Source organism: Argiope bruennichi, chromosome 1 (assembly GCF_947563725.1).
Source record: "Argiope bruennichi chromosome 1, qqArgBrue1.1, whole genome shotgun sequence".
In the NCBI taxonomy this organism is placed as follows: domain Eukaryota; kingdom Metazoa; phylum Arthropoda; class Arachnida; order Araneae; family Araneidae; genus Argiope; species Argiope bruennichi.
Window position 1 is genome coordinate 137,379,017 of NC_079151.1, and position 16,080 is coordinate 137,395,096.

At 29.5% G+C, this 16,080-nt stretch overlaps 1 long non-coding RNA gene across 1 annotated transcript; it reads right to left on the minus strand.

Annotated features, from left to right (window-relative positions):
* Positions 1-1,634: 1,634 nt before the first annotated feature.
* Positions 1,635-5,641, minus strand: LOC129970250 (uncharacterized). The gene is made up of 3 exons (XR_008784745.1): positions 5,552-5,641; positions 3,913-4,069; positions 1,635-1,807 (listed from the first exon to the last, which is right to left on the minus strand). It is a non-coding gene; the product is annotated as an uncharacterized LOC129970250 (long non-coding RNA).
* Positions 5,642-16,080: the final 10,439 nt, after the last annotated feature.

The following is a 16,080-nucleotide window of genomic DNA, read 5'->3' on the forward strand; positions in this document are numbered from 1 at the left end:
CGTTAAGCAAAGACTGAACTTCAGCTAAATTGTATCAATAAGGCTTTATTCCATTTTAATATGCAACATATTTAATAGATTGAATTGTATGCATTATAGCAAGTGTTTCAATTATTATTATACAATTCCCTATGCTTTTAAATCTTATCTGCGGATTATTTAATCCGATATAGGTTATAATAGCTCAGTAATATGAAGAATAGGGCACCCACGATCTGTATTTTTTTTTTTTTTTTTTGCTTTTTGCACCACAACTGGAATATTTAAATACATGAATTGGTACATTTTTGTCTTAGGTACATTTTTGTCTTAAAAATGGCAGATTTAGAAGAAATATCTTTTCATCATTGGATTGATAAAGTTTTCTCTTCATCAATCCAAGTTATTGAACTTTCTAGAGTGGAGTCAAAACAAACACGAAATCTGCATATAAATCAAAACAAGTCGAATATAAATCTTCACTAGATATATTTATACACCCAGACAAAGATAACTATGTTCTTAATGACTAAATGGACCATGTAACTTTCTTCCATTTATCACTCGACTAGAAATTACGGTGACTGCTTTTCCTGAAACAATTATTTTAATTTCATCATTTAGAATAACTAACTCTGTTTATCCTGTTCATTTTTAATCGCATTTTCTACTATTAAGTAAGAACATGATTTTGGTTTGGCTTAGGGGTTTTGAAGCCTCAAAATTCAGCGACATAAATCTGGCGATTTATCGCTTTTGAGGCATCAATATTTCGCTTTTAGGGTTATTAGAAAATGATAAAGAAGGACTTATCACCAACAAAATGTTACAACTTGGCTTCAAGGTCCATGTACCCGATTCTTCTGTCTGGCCTATAAAGGGCAGGGTAGTAAGAAGTCATCGCCCTATGAAGCACATAGAAGAAAATGGGAATCAACACGAAACAGTGACGAGAGGATTTGAAGGTACATATATATATTGGAGCTTGAATGGTTTTGAGAGGAAAAAGATCCATTGTTTTCTAAATATCGAAGCACGCGTAATATAATAGTCACGTGATTGTTTAAAACCGGTTTCTACCGATTTTACACGGTCTCGAGAAAAATTTTTTATAACTGATTGATTTTGAGATGGTCAAAAACCATCGCTTTTGTAAGTATTGGTGACTGCGAAATATGATTCATGTGAGAACTTGATGTTTTTCTGTCGGTTTAATACCACGAGACTTTAAAAAATCAGTGTTTTCACATAACTTGAAATTTGAGCTAGAGTTTTATTTGTTTTTTTATAAGAGAGGCAGTAGAATTAATTCATTTTTTTACAGTCCCTTTCTTTGCCAAATGCCATAAATTGTTTCAACATCCGAAAAGATCGTTCACTCAATTACAAAAAAAAAAATTACTAGGTCAGGAGTAAAATTACAATTTGCGTTTTCTTGGAATTTATTAAACTCATATTTTGCTTCAAAATAATCCTAACTTAGAAAACATAATATTCATAAACAAAAAGGATGATTTGTTAGTAATTAATACTAAAATCTTACAAATATATTAATCGTATTGATTTCATGAATATGAAAAAATCCTCTACCTCAACAATCAGCATGATTTAAAAATATCATAAATCAAAAATACATACATGTGCTGTTATGGGCAATCCGCTGGAAGTACACATTTATTGAAGGTATTATCAATTGGTACATAACCCTTTTTGCATCCACATCCTACATATTCCACATCAGGGCAGTTCTCGGGAGGATTCATTCGGTCGCATCTTTTTTCACATGCAGAATAGCGGGTAAAGGTTTTGTTGCCGCGGTAGGCTCGACCTAGATATTCATGGAAGTTACACATATATAAGTGAAATCATTGGTAAGCCATTACTACGATAAAGTTGATTATGAAATGATTTATTTAAGTGGGAACCCTTAATAATAAAATTTCATGTTAAAATGCCCTCAATTCACATAATAACAGAATCAGAATGAAAAGGCAAATGCACCTGTTCTATTTAGTTTGAATGTTGCATTATTTGACCATAACTGAATCATGTGTATCACATATTATTCTGATTTTACATTCCGAGTTGCTTTTCAAACAACAAAAATGATTTTTTTTCCCGAAATTTCAAAGCGGAGTGTGCACTGGGATTAATTAAATGTCGACTTTCTAGTAAAACATTCAATGCATAGGCAATATAGCGGTGCATTTAGAAATAAAGTAATAAAGTATATATATATATATATATATATATATATATATATATATATATATATATATATATATATATATATATAAGCATTATTTTATGTGAAGCAAGATGCAGTTTTGAATACATAAATGAGACATTTTACATTTTTAAATTCTTTTTCATCCATCTGAAAAGCATAATTATTTACAAGCAAAGACACGGACATTGCGCTTCCGCCACAGCGCAGCACAAAAGCGGAAGTCGGGAAGAAGAACGAAATAAATTATCCTTAGTCTTATATAACCTTAGATTTTGATAGGGAAAATATTTCTTCACAGTGCTAATGTATTATTGAGATTCTGATAGGGATTTCTGGCGCATGTCAATCACAGGTAAAGGAAACACAGGGATCTTTTAAAACGAATGTACTTACTGGACAGTTTTCTATCCCTTCGCCCTGAGCGTGTGAATATGTCGGCGTTTAGCCGATTCAGCAGTTTTATAAAGCTTCTCTTGAATTAATTAAGTAGAGAAAGTGGAATTGGATCACGAAATAAGAGAATATTTTAGAATGAAGTTATTATGGGCTAAATTTAGATAAAATCTTGGAAATTAATTAAATTGAAATTAGAATTAAAATATCATTACATATATTATTTACTTGATTACTTATTTTAAAGATTCTTTTATTCTAAAATAACATGTAACAAAGTAAACAAAAACAACAAGTGAGTAAACAAAAATTATTTTTGCGAGAAACTTACAGAAGGTATTTCTGCATATTCAAATTTCTATGCAACAAATTCTCCCCTCATTATTCAAGTTCAATATATAAAGATTTGAATACAAGGTTAGTGTATAGAGATTAGACTGCATTTTACCTGATAAAAAGATTACTAATAATATTATAATGTTTAATTATTTCTATTTCAAAAAAAATAAAAAAATAAACTCATAAAGAGTATTTATCTGTAATCATATTGTAATATTTCGCTAACTTTAATTATTACTTAACCATTGTGGAGCAGCATTATATATTGAGTATATATCAAAGCAATATTCTTCAATTCTAGCAAGATGGCCATTTACAAATGTGAAAAACGTTGAAGGAATATTTTCGTGATGTTTCATTTTTACTTTCTAAAAAATCTCATTCTTTTTTTTTCCTACGATATGTTGAATTTGAAGGAATAATTACTGTCTATCCAAATACCGGATTCCATTTTTTGAATTCCTTTTCAGTTTTAAGAGGGTGACTGTTTTGATAAAATCCGGAATCAAAACTCATTCGATTCTTATCAAATTTTTACAGCGATGTAATAAGGTATTATCACTGTACTTCGAAACTATAAGACTAAAAGCTAGATTCTGTGTGGCCTTTTTAAAGAGGACAGATTTTAAACCCGCCGTGTATACAGATTTAGTGCGCATTAAATATGTCTGTGTCAAAAATTCTATTGGTATTATGTGAAAGCAATATTGTAGGAAAGTATTTCCAAAATGTTAAAAATTGAAAAAAAAAGTCATAAAAATGAAAATTTGCCTCTATACGATTGTAAATGTAATTATATTTTTACTATTTTTAACTATGTTCTAAAAATTATATTTAATGATGAAAAATGAAACATTTATAAATTTAGTCATTTTTTATTTCCAAATCCTCAAATTAAAGTTCAAATGTAAGCATAGACTTTAAATACAATATCCAGTATAACTTTACATAATATTTAGATGAATACTTACTTAAGCCAGCTTTGTCAAAGAAGTCTGCATTAATACTATAATCATCACCAATGACCAAGCTGACCACAAAAACCATACAACACAAAAACAAGACAGCTTTCATGATGGCTTTTCGAACTAAAATCGTCCGGTGCTCCTAGATAATCTATGTGATCAACTGAAAATGAATAAAACTGATTCATCGTAACTGGGCAATGGCGTTGTAAATTATTGGGGTTTTTATGTAGAATAATTTCACGATATAAGTGAAAAACCTCATAAATGTTAAATGTAGACAGATACCATTTTTGTAATAGTTTAGGTCGCGGTGAAAAACCATGGATAAATACGTCTGTAATTCATCGGTATCGGATCAATCAATATGGAATCCGTCAACACATTTATTTCAACATTTTGATGCAAATCATGTGAAAAAATTTCCTTCTTTCTATAAGATTCTGCTTCAATATACTGATCCAAATCCAAAACAGGTTTTCAATTTTTCAATCCGTATTGATTTTTCATCATACCAGTTATTCAAATTATATTTAGTAAATAAATTTGACAGCATCTTCGCCTGATTTAAATCTTTTAGACAACTAAATTGAGGAAAGGGTTAATTTAGAGACTTAAATCCTCCCCCTTATGTCGGAGTATGCAATCTCGCATTAACTAATCCGACCTGCCTTGATGCACAAGGGGAAAAAAATCTGAATGACCAGACAGCCGTGACAACATTGGCGAGAACTGAGATTAAGTCCTAAGGGCCATCACCAGCCACGCTACAACCCTTCCTGTTAGAAGAACACCCCGCCATCGGCAGGGGGTATTCGACCCCACACCATTTGTGTACTTATCCGGGGGGGGGACGAGAACCAACTATCCTACCGAAAGCCTCCTCACATCTGATATGCTCCCCGGTGGAAATAGAGTTTAGACTCTCATAAAATTTCCATTGCCGTGAAAGGAGCGGACTACTTCTTAAATTGATTTATAATGCAATCAGACAATGGAGTAAAAAATTATTTTTTGGCCTTGGAAAAGTTGATGATTGATAAGAATAATTTTATTTCAAGTCAACTGTTATTTATGACGTTCATTATATTCATGTGTTAATCATTTTCTAATTTATAGCAAAGTAAAACAGTTACATTTGTATATTTAACTAGTATTCAGTAGCTACCCTGCAATTATGTTGACATTCATGTTAGATTAATCACAAAAAAATAATTAGCTGTAATTCAACAATTTCCCAGCTTTTACCCTCATTTATCAGGAAAAAAAAAACCCATAAACACTCCATGTAAACTTTCATGATGGGATAAATATTCATAAAATATAGAAAATATTTCCCGTGTGAGGATGAGGAACTGAATATATTTTGGAAGTACATGAAGTGAAAAATACGGTAGAAAAGAAAATATATTGACCTCGTGAATGACGTTTTTTATATTATGTCAATTATTGATTGGCATTATTGCAAATTGTTTAAAAATATCAATGAATATCTTTTAATGTAGATGCTCATTACAGGATGGCATAATTTCTTTAATTAACATAATATGTCTCGCAACAATTGGTAAGCAAAAATTGGTCAAATAAAAGATTACGATGCAAAACTTTCAACATAGGTTGTCAAAATTGGAATGTAGATACTTACTGAATTACAGATCGTCACGAAGAACAGGTCTCTCACTATTTAAAAAGAATTTCAATAGAAAGGAATATTCGAAATTTTAATGTTCTTCTCAATACGTTCTGAGCATAATATTATTCGAAATCTCTTTAGAATTCAAATATATAGTTTTTCAAAGATTTTTAAATAAATTTTCATTCATTTTTTTAAAAATTTTCCATGTGTTTGTTTGTATTTGATTTCCGATAAATAAGTCCTATTAAACATTCGATAGGAATAAAAACTGTTATTAACAATTTATAGGAATATTTAAATAGCTCTCCCGTAACCAAGCAAAGATAAAAATTATATTTTAACGCACATTTCTAACAAACGATTTAACATATTACAAAACACTGTATGCTTATTTTAACAATATATATTTTGTAGCCAATAAAAACAAACATCTGAATGTCACTTGAAACATCATGATGCTATAATGCTTTCCCCAAAGATTTGAATGACTTGTCTTTTTTTTTAAATGGGAAACTATAATCTGCGTAAACATTTGAAAATTCAAACGAAAGATAAAAATTCTTGGAACTATGAAGGTGAAATGGGGAGACATCGTAAAATTTACTGATGGCTCGATCAAAAATTATATGCGTTTTTCTTAGAATACGGAGTAATATTTTATTTTCTGTTATTTCTGATGCAGATGCCCAAACATCGTTTTTATTGTATATCAACATTTCGTGAAATTCTCAGTATTTTTCATCGTAAATATTTCTTCGATCGTTCTAACAGGTGTCATGCAGGAATTTTTATAGGAGAATCATGCTCTTAAAAGATATGAAGTCCTATCAAAGATGAAGAATAATAACATTTTTATGTAAATATCTGTAAAATGAAATGCCTAATATAAAAGACGACTGAAGACCTATTTATTCCTTATAGGCAAGTCGATGCATATGAGAATATTTCCTCACCGGCATCAAGGACACCATGACAATGTCGGATATTACCTTTACCCATATAACTGAACATCTGTGTCTAGTGCTGACCTGTCCCTACTTCGCGTTGTCATCTGCAAATATAAAGAATGTGGGATTTTGATCGTATCTTTTTACCTCTACTGGTCACAATCAATTCAATGATATTTTAAATCGGGAATATTATTTTAGATGAAAAAATATACACGCAATTTTATATTTTCAGAAATGAAATATTTACCCCCTCATTCCTTACTTCAGTTCAATTCGGGTACCTAAGAACACGGGAACGCTCGAGTTTCTCTTTCAAAGACAGTAGAAAATCCCTCCCCCCCCCCGGTTTATGTTCCTTTTATACAAAAGAGGCTTCCACTAAGTTGATAGCTATTAAGCAAATGTACATTCAGTCATCCTTTGATTGTTATTAGAAACCTTCTTATCCTAGAAATCTATTTAGGCGAGCATCTCTGATGAACAAAGCATGTTCCAAGAGTTTTCAATCACATTTAAGGAGGGGGGGGGAGATTTCACAGTGGTATGCGGGCGACTCGAGCGGGGACCATAGTTTCATTGAGCATGCATTTGCAGCCTTTCCATATTGATAGAAATAAATGACAATTAAAAATTACCTGTACATAATATGACGAAGAGAGTCATAAGATATAATTTTAAATATGTGTTTTTTTACAAAATTGTCATATTTGTTTAAAAATTGTATAGTGTTTGTAAAATATTTCTTCATGACAATATCCGTATGCAAAGATGCATTTTCTTAAATTGATCAATTTATTGCTTTTTGTTGTACGAAATATGCAAAGAAAATTTAATAATATTCAAAAATTCCAACTTCAGAAATTTGATATATCTTCAGGTTTTAAAGTTAAATGAAATTAAATCAAATGTCCTTGGATATTATATAAGCTTATCGGTTTGTCGATTAATTTGATACATAAAAAACTATACTCTGGATTAAAGAATTCTGTATGTGGGCTCACTACCTAAACCGTAGATTTTTAAGAAATGTGAGACAAATCCATCCATGATTTATCGATAACTTAAAAATATAACATGCTAGACAGAATAAATATAACATTTGTTTTATCATTGCACCTGTCAATGAATGAATTTTATATCAAATCTTTAGTTTTAATATTAAATATTCAGTTTTATTGTATTGTAATAGATGGCACCATAGGTTCTACTAGTCCAAAGTGCTAAATCACATGACCATAATTTTGAATAAAAAGCGAGCTGTTGGCATTCTCCCGATAAAAAGAGAAGAGAGAGAAGAGAAGAGAAATCCATTAGTAGTTAAATTTTTAATGATATTATTTGTTGCTTCAATGTAAGAAATTTTGTTATTACAAACTCAACAAATAATCTCATTAAAATTTTAACTACTAATGAATTTCCCAGAAACTACTGCAATATTAATATTTTAATAAAAAAAGAGATGGCAAAGTAATGATCTTTTGACAAAAATATAAATATACTTTCCGTTACATATTAACTAACTCAATAGATGGCGCTGTGACCCTCCAATTATTTATTACCTTAAATAACGAAAGCAGAAACAAAATGAAGTGGGAAGCAAGACAGAACACGATGGGACACTTTTGTAGAAATAAAAATTTTTTGCCTGCTAATGGTATGATCATTTTCTTTTTGTTTTAATAATTGGTTGTGAGAGTTCTTGTATAGTTTGTATGATGTTATTCTATTTTTCGCTTAAAAGTGGAGATTGTATTCTTTTGTGATTTATTGTGTTATTTTTGTATAAAATGGTGTATCTCTTAGGCCTTAAATTCAGGGGATTTTCGGGTCACGAGGGGTCAATATTGTTGGACTAGAAGTCTGACCCGTTACAGAAAAAAATCCCTTGTTTTGAATTCTTGCCTGAGGGTGACCCTTGAGAAAGTCTTCAAGCTAGATTCTTTTTATTTTTATTTTGGTTTGATTTTGTTTTTATGTCTCCTTTTTACTTTATTAACTTGATATTTATTACTAATTATGTTAGTTTCATCTGTGTTTTAGAAGCAGCTGCATTAGCGCTCTCTAAATTGAATCTAAATAATCTAAATAATGCATCTAATTATGGAATAGAAATATAATGATAAATCTACTAAATCACGCACATCGGGAAAATAATCTAGAATTCAGAATCTATATGCTTCAGTTTTAACTTTTATTATATAAGAGTGCAGATAACTTTCTAACAATGGATTATGTGGATCTGGGGAATGATTTAGGTGAGAATTTGTTGCGGGTATATGCATGAGTTTGCTCAGAATTCAGAAAGTTCTCTTGGCATTTCTTTCTGAATTTGAAATTTCTGGATAAACTCTAAACAAATACAGAGTGTTTTTATGTCAAGTAAACAATAATGTGTACTCCCTCAATACATTTTTCATCGCAACAATATAAGATTCATCTACTTTTTATAGATGAATTAGGATTAAAAGTGGCAAATGTTGTAAGTACTAAAAAATAATAGGACATCACAAAATTTTTGCGCACTAGCCATTGGAACATTCACAATAGCTATTTTTAAAAACTCGTTGTCTCTTTTGAATCACCTAGATGATTTTATTTACCACGCTTCAACATTGCACTTTTTTTTTTCATTTCAAAGTGAAAAATGGGTTAGAAATTTTTGTCCTTTATACCCTTTAGTCTACACCTTGTTTATTATTTTAGTCTTTAACTGAGATTCGGTAAACGTGTCTTTTCTTAGTGTCACTCCTTTAAAAGAAACAGTGAGTGCCATCCCACTACAAGGGAAGTCAGGTGTAAACTGAGCTACCTTTTGAAGGGTTAATAGATATGAGTAAGCTATGAGATGTTTCCTGTTTTATATTTATTTTTCTTTATGTTTGTGTTAGTTTGAGCATATGAATAATTATGGAAACAGATAGATCCGGAATGTAAGCTTTGAGCTGAAGTTCCTTCCAACATCAAGGAAAGGAACTACTTTGGTTTAAGATTATTCCTTGGGAAGATTTATATAATTATTTTCGTTAAATTATTCAAATCCGGAATTTTATTTCGTTATGGATTGTATTGCTTCACTAATTTTGAATTAATTATCCGCTGCTGGGTGAATTCATAACTATTTTGATTGTTTTACCTTTACAAATAAAGTTTTCTTTCTTTTAAAATTTAAAATTAACTATTTTATCGATTTCTTATTACTTTTACTTTTCATTTCTTTTATTCAGACATTTCACTGTTGTAGCATATCATAAATACTTTTGCACTTTGAAACCCACAAACTAAATTAGTGGGTTCAAGATACAATAAGTTTTAAATTTTCTACTTGGCATCATGTTTATTTTTTTTATTTATTTATTTATTTTTTTGTGATAATTTCCCTTTCGAAAATTATGGCACATATATGTAATCTTTCTGGTATATCCCTTTTTAGCGGGTTACCTGACATTAATCCAGACTCTTTTCTGTTTGTTTCAGCTCTAAAACAATATTACACCTTCACATGTGAGTCGCTTATTTTGAGCTGCTGTGAGCCAAACTATATTCCATCATCTCTTTAGGGTGCATTTAGAGCATCGGAACATTAAAGAAGGTTTCTAATTTCCTCCCATTAATATATAAAAAAATAGTTAATATGAAGCAAGAATAAGCGGGAATACTTTGTCTGAGAAATTAATTACTGCAGTTATATTAATATTCTCAATATTTATTATGTAACTGATGACTGGGGAGGGGGGGGGGGAAAGATACATAATCACCTTATCCCAACTTCCATGGTACAAGCAAGCTATACGATTAAGAGATGCATCAGCAGATATAAGGTTTCGGCCCGTTCATACACCCGCTACCCTAATTTATACGCACTCTTGAATTAGAAATTGTGTGTTCAAAAAAGATGAATTTTAATACCTAATGTTGAATCAAGAAATATCTGTACTGGTATCCCGTATAGACATTTTTTCCCCTGACAGCTAAAATTGGATGAATGAAGACACATGTTAGAAACTGATATTGAACTCCTACGTTATTTTAATTTCTGTTGTGATATTAATTACATTGTTGTAATTTCTGTAATTTCCATACAGTAGAGCTCTGAAAAATGTATGTTATGAACAATCATAGCATTTGTTATGTCAGAGGAAATTTAGTTGGAAACCATACTCAAATCCTCATGAATCTCGACCATAAATCAAAGTTTAGCCCTTATTAATATTATTTTCAAAGAGTTTTCATTATTACCATACATTCAAGTAAACTTTTCGATCTTCTTCTTGATTTGTAGAGAATAATTTCAACATAAATTTGGCATGAACATTTGTATCATATCCAAATCTCTAGTGAGAAAAGAAAGAAATGTCTTATAGTTAATTTTGCATTACAGTGTGGATTACTCACAAATAGTGATTTCATGGCTTTCAAACAAAGTTGACACATATCTCGGATGTTTTGAAATTTATCAATATACCAGTTAAAAAACCTGAATAACTCATAACCTCTTAAGAGGCTCATATAATGAAAAAAAAATTCTCATCAGAATTTGACAGAAATTGGCGAAGATTCTTTTCTCCGGTTTCTTCGCCATAAACTAATGAAAGTAATCCCCCTCCCCCCCCCCAAAAAAAAAATTAACCATACTCTCTAACAAAAGTGCTTTTTTTCCCTCAATCAGTCCCATAAAAAACTACAGGCATTCGGCAAAGCTGTGAATATCATGTATGCTGATATATTTATTTTCAGAATCCTGTATATGAGCGTTGCATGTTTTACAGATAGTCAAGGAAACCGATACTTATGTTTTAACTGGCGCATGCAGTTACGAAAGAACTTATTAACATGCAATCTTTTGCGATTAATCGCTGTCATGTGCTGCATACACAGCAACTAGTAATTACTAGAATATTTTAGGGGTGTCTTTTCCGACTGACTGTCATTAAAATTTAACATAGAATTACAATTGTAATCATAAAATCCCATGCCAAATTTCATGCATTTAGATCATTTCATTCCTTAGTTACCACGTTTACGTGTGAAAAAGTTTAGAGACCGATAGACAGTGAAGTTTTAAAGAGATTTGGTTCAAAATTTGATAAGAATTTGCATGCTATATGCCAGATTTGTGTAACACATCAGCTTATGCTCGAACAGCTGGATAAACAGACTTCCTCTACAGAGACTTAGTTGAAAATATGAAAGAAATCTACAAATTTTTCCTAAAGACAATACATCAAATTTAATGCATTCAGCTCAAAATATTTCTGAGATATCACGTTCAGAGACAGACAGAGATACATAATTCCATAAGTGTGTTTTGGATTCTGAAATATGGAAAATTCTTTCAAATTTCCATATTGAAGTTTTCGCTGATTGCTATACTTTCTCGTTGTAAATTTGATACGTGAGAAAGTAAAAATGCACCAAAAGGCAAAATACATATAGTATGGTATATCGTCAAAATTCTAGTGTACAAAAATGGCAGTAATGTGTGAAGGTTCAAGGTCGACGTGTTTTATAACGTGTTAAGGTTAGGGTGATATTTCCGATATTTATTTTTATATCTCGCATGATCTATGAGCAAATCATTAAATATAGATTTACTATACATTTTTAGATCACTCAAGTATAAATGATGCATAAACTAAATATCGACACTCTCGATTAGCAACACGATTATTTTCCTTTAAAATCGATTATTTTAAAATTTAACAAATCCAATATTGTTTTTTTGTTTTTTTTTTTCATTTTGTTTATGTGCACAGAATGCATTTTAAATTTGTACATGTAACGATGATTAGTAAAAACATCAAAAAACATCAACTCATATGTAGCAATTTAATTCATTAATAGAATCTTAAGAAATTTATTTACATGATTAGAATATTTCACAATTTTTCCCCTAGCTGCTGGTTTTGAGTCAATTTTTAGTGGGCCCCTACAGTATCTTAAATGTAAATGTGTCTTTCCAAATTTTGTAAAAACGTATATATTCAATACATGCAAAGAAAATATTTTTTACTATATTATATAACTGTAACTGTATTTAACTCTTTAACATCCAAGCACTTTTCAAGTGGCACTCCCTTTAACATCCAGACTTTCTCAACGTGTCTCTGAAAGACATGGACTCTTCCTAGCTGAGGGGCAGTTTAACCCCGCACTCTGAAGTAATAAAACTGTCGACGCTCTACCTTGAATAATTGCAGTAGTATATATATGCCTGTTCTGGCACACCTTAAAAACCATCAATAATTTAAAATAACATCAAAATTTAGAGCAAAAATAGTGTAAAAAGGGCATAATTAGCACACCTTAAAAATCCATCAAATAACCTCAAAATTTAGAGCAAAAATAGTGTAAAAAGGTCATAATTAGCACACCAAATAACATCAATAATTTAAAGTATCAAGTCAAAATTTAGAGCAAAAATAGTGCAAAAAGGTCATAATTAGCACACCAAAATAACATCAATAATTTAAAATATCAAGCCAAAACTTGGAAAAAGTTAACAAATTAACCGAAAGGCTATCGTCTTAAAATCAATATAAATTCATGCGTTGTTCACATTATTATACACATTAAAAGAAATAAAAATATAAGAATAAAAGCTTTTTTCAGCTAAAAAAGAAAAAATTATTCATAAATACTGCACGCACCCCATTGAAAAAAATCTTTATGTTCTGTTAAAGGTTCGCCGTTTAATTTTATACATTGAAATCTAAAACCATATCGATCTACTTCTGTTATTTTAACAATAAAAGGTTCACCATATTTACAAATAGGTGTTACAGTTATTACAGGATGAATTCTAAAAGTTTCTGTAAAACTAACGTTTATTCGATCACTAGTACAACTACCTGTTAATATCTTTGTTTGCTTACCACCCATTTATAAAGATTAAAAAAAGAATTATTATTTATTCAAACACGTTCTTGCTATATACCATAATTTCATCCTTCTATAAAGTTTATTAAATTCTTCATCTGAAAGTTTCAGATTTCTCATAACTCTACAATCTGTTATTTTTTCAACATGTTTCATTATAAATTCAGAGGTTAAATTTTTCTGATATGAATAAATTTTATTCCAATTAACAGTTGTTTCTAGTTTTTCGATTATATTCATACTCATTTCATCTTGATACTGAGAAACTAAATCCATATCTAGTTTTCCAACATTTTCAAAAATAAATTTATCACTTAAAGTTTGATATTGTGAAATTGCAGGCCAGTGTACTTTATGATCATGCATTAAAATAAATTTTTCTGTTAATTTTTGAAATTTCGATATGATATCCCATTCAACTAAATGTTCATTTTCACTTATAAATTTTTCTGATAATTTTTGATAAGCTGATATATTTTTCCAATCAACTTTATCTTTGAACTCTAAAATGAAATTTTCTGATAATGTTTGATATCTAGAAATTAAATCCCATTTCACTTCATCTTTTAATTTTCTAATCAAACTTTCAGGCATACCACGTTCTTTTGAAACTTCATCCCAATTGACTTTTTCACTCATTTATTATAGGATGAAATTCTCTAATTAAATCTTCACTTAATTTTAGTTTTCGGGATATATAATACCAATCTACTTTATCTTGAAATTCTCTTATAAAGCTTCACTTAATTTTTGATGTTCTGATATAAGTTTCCAATCTACTTTATGTTGAAATTCTCGAATAAAATCTTCACTTAATTCTTGTTCCCATGATATACCTTCCCAATCTACTTTATCTTGAAATATTCTTATGAAATCTTCACTTAATTCTTGTTTCCATGATATATTACCCCAATCTACTTTATCTCGAAATACTATTATAAAATCTTCACTTAATTTTTGGTGATATGATATACCTTCCCAATCTACTTTATTTCGAAATTCTCTTATAAAATCTTCACTTAATTTTTGGTGATATGATATATTACCCCAATCTACTTTATTTCGAAATTCTCTTATAAAATCTTCACTTAATTTTTGATATTCTGATATAAGTTTCCAATTAACTTTATATTGAAATTCTCTTATAAAATCTTCACTTAATTTTTGATATTCTGATATAAGTTTCCAATTAAATTTATCTTGAAATTCTCTTATAAAATCTTCACTTAATTTTTGTTTTATTGGTTTTATTAGCTTTGCTGCTAATATTCGTTTTTTATAGTCGGAAAGACTATCATCTTTAAAATAGGTAGATGAACTCATTTATTTAGAAAAAAATTATAAATCAATTTCAGCTAATTTCTCGATATAAAGGTAAGGTTTTACATAAAATATCATATCTTCTGTAGAAAATTTATGTTGTATACTTAATGTTAATTTATCATCACGTTTACCATAAGCAAACAGGACAACCATTTTACTAAGATCATCACTGTATATTATATTATCATTGAGTTGGATATATAACAAATAATTATCATTATTTACAAATCTATCAGTTTTTAAAAAGAGTGTAATTTTCATCAACATATCAGTTGTAAGTTGCAGTTCATTAGTTAATAAAGTAGAACTGAAAACATTAAATTCAATCAAAGTACCCTCATGGTCAAATTCTATCTGTTGTTCTTTATTAGTTGCTAAAAATGTTGATGTTTTAGGAACATATAATCCATCATGATCTCTCGTCAACATATTATCAGGTTTTTTATCATTTATTTTTGTTTTTTTATCAACGTATTGTTTAGTAACTGCATCATTTTTATCTTGTGGATTAGGAAGATGTTTTAAAGGAATACCTTTCAAATCAAAAAAATTGTTAGCTTTTTGTTGTCTAAAATCTTCATTCAAAATTAAAGCATTATTTTCTAAATATTGTTTATTAACAACGTTCATAACATGAATTGGATCTTTAACATTTCCTATAATTTTATCTTTCGCATCAAAATCTCCATGTTCTGAATGAATTAAACTTCTTTTTTGTAATTCAACAATATGCGATTTTAAGCCTATTTGAACTGAATCAACATAAGATTTAGTCGCTGCATCACTAATTTCAACAGGTTCATCAACACGTTTTAATTTCTTCTTTTCCATATCATAATCACCATTATCTGTTAATTTAAATCCAATTCCTGGAGGTCCTATACGTCCTTCTGTCATTTCATCATCAAAAAGTGGATAATAAGCAGCCATTTATTATAGGATGAAAAGCGACTATCACTCTGAATGATCTTTTATACTAAACGTAAATTTATTCTCACGCATATTTAAGTAACATTTATTCCTTTCCTTCAAAATAAAATAAAATATATAATCTTTTTGGGTATTATTTTCTAATTTCCAATGAAATATTAATTCTCTGGAAGATACAGAAGTAAGATTCTTATGAGCAGATAAATCTATACAGAGAAATGGATATAATTCTCCAAAATCTTTATATCCAATCATGCAACCTGTTTCTGTATTATTAGCATTATATCCTTCTTTTAAAAGAGCTGTATATGCATTATTATAATTTTTATCCGAAAAATTTACTTTATAATGATATTCAGGATAATCTTGTCCATTTACAGTAACCCAATATTCAACTATCCCTAAATTATCAAATATTAGATTATTTTTAGTATAATCTCCATTTCTATCATTATATTG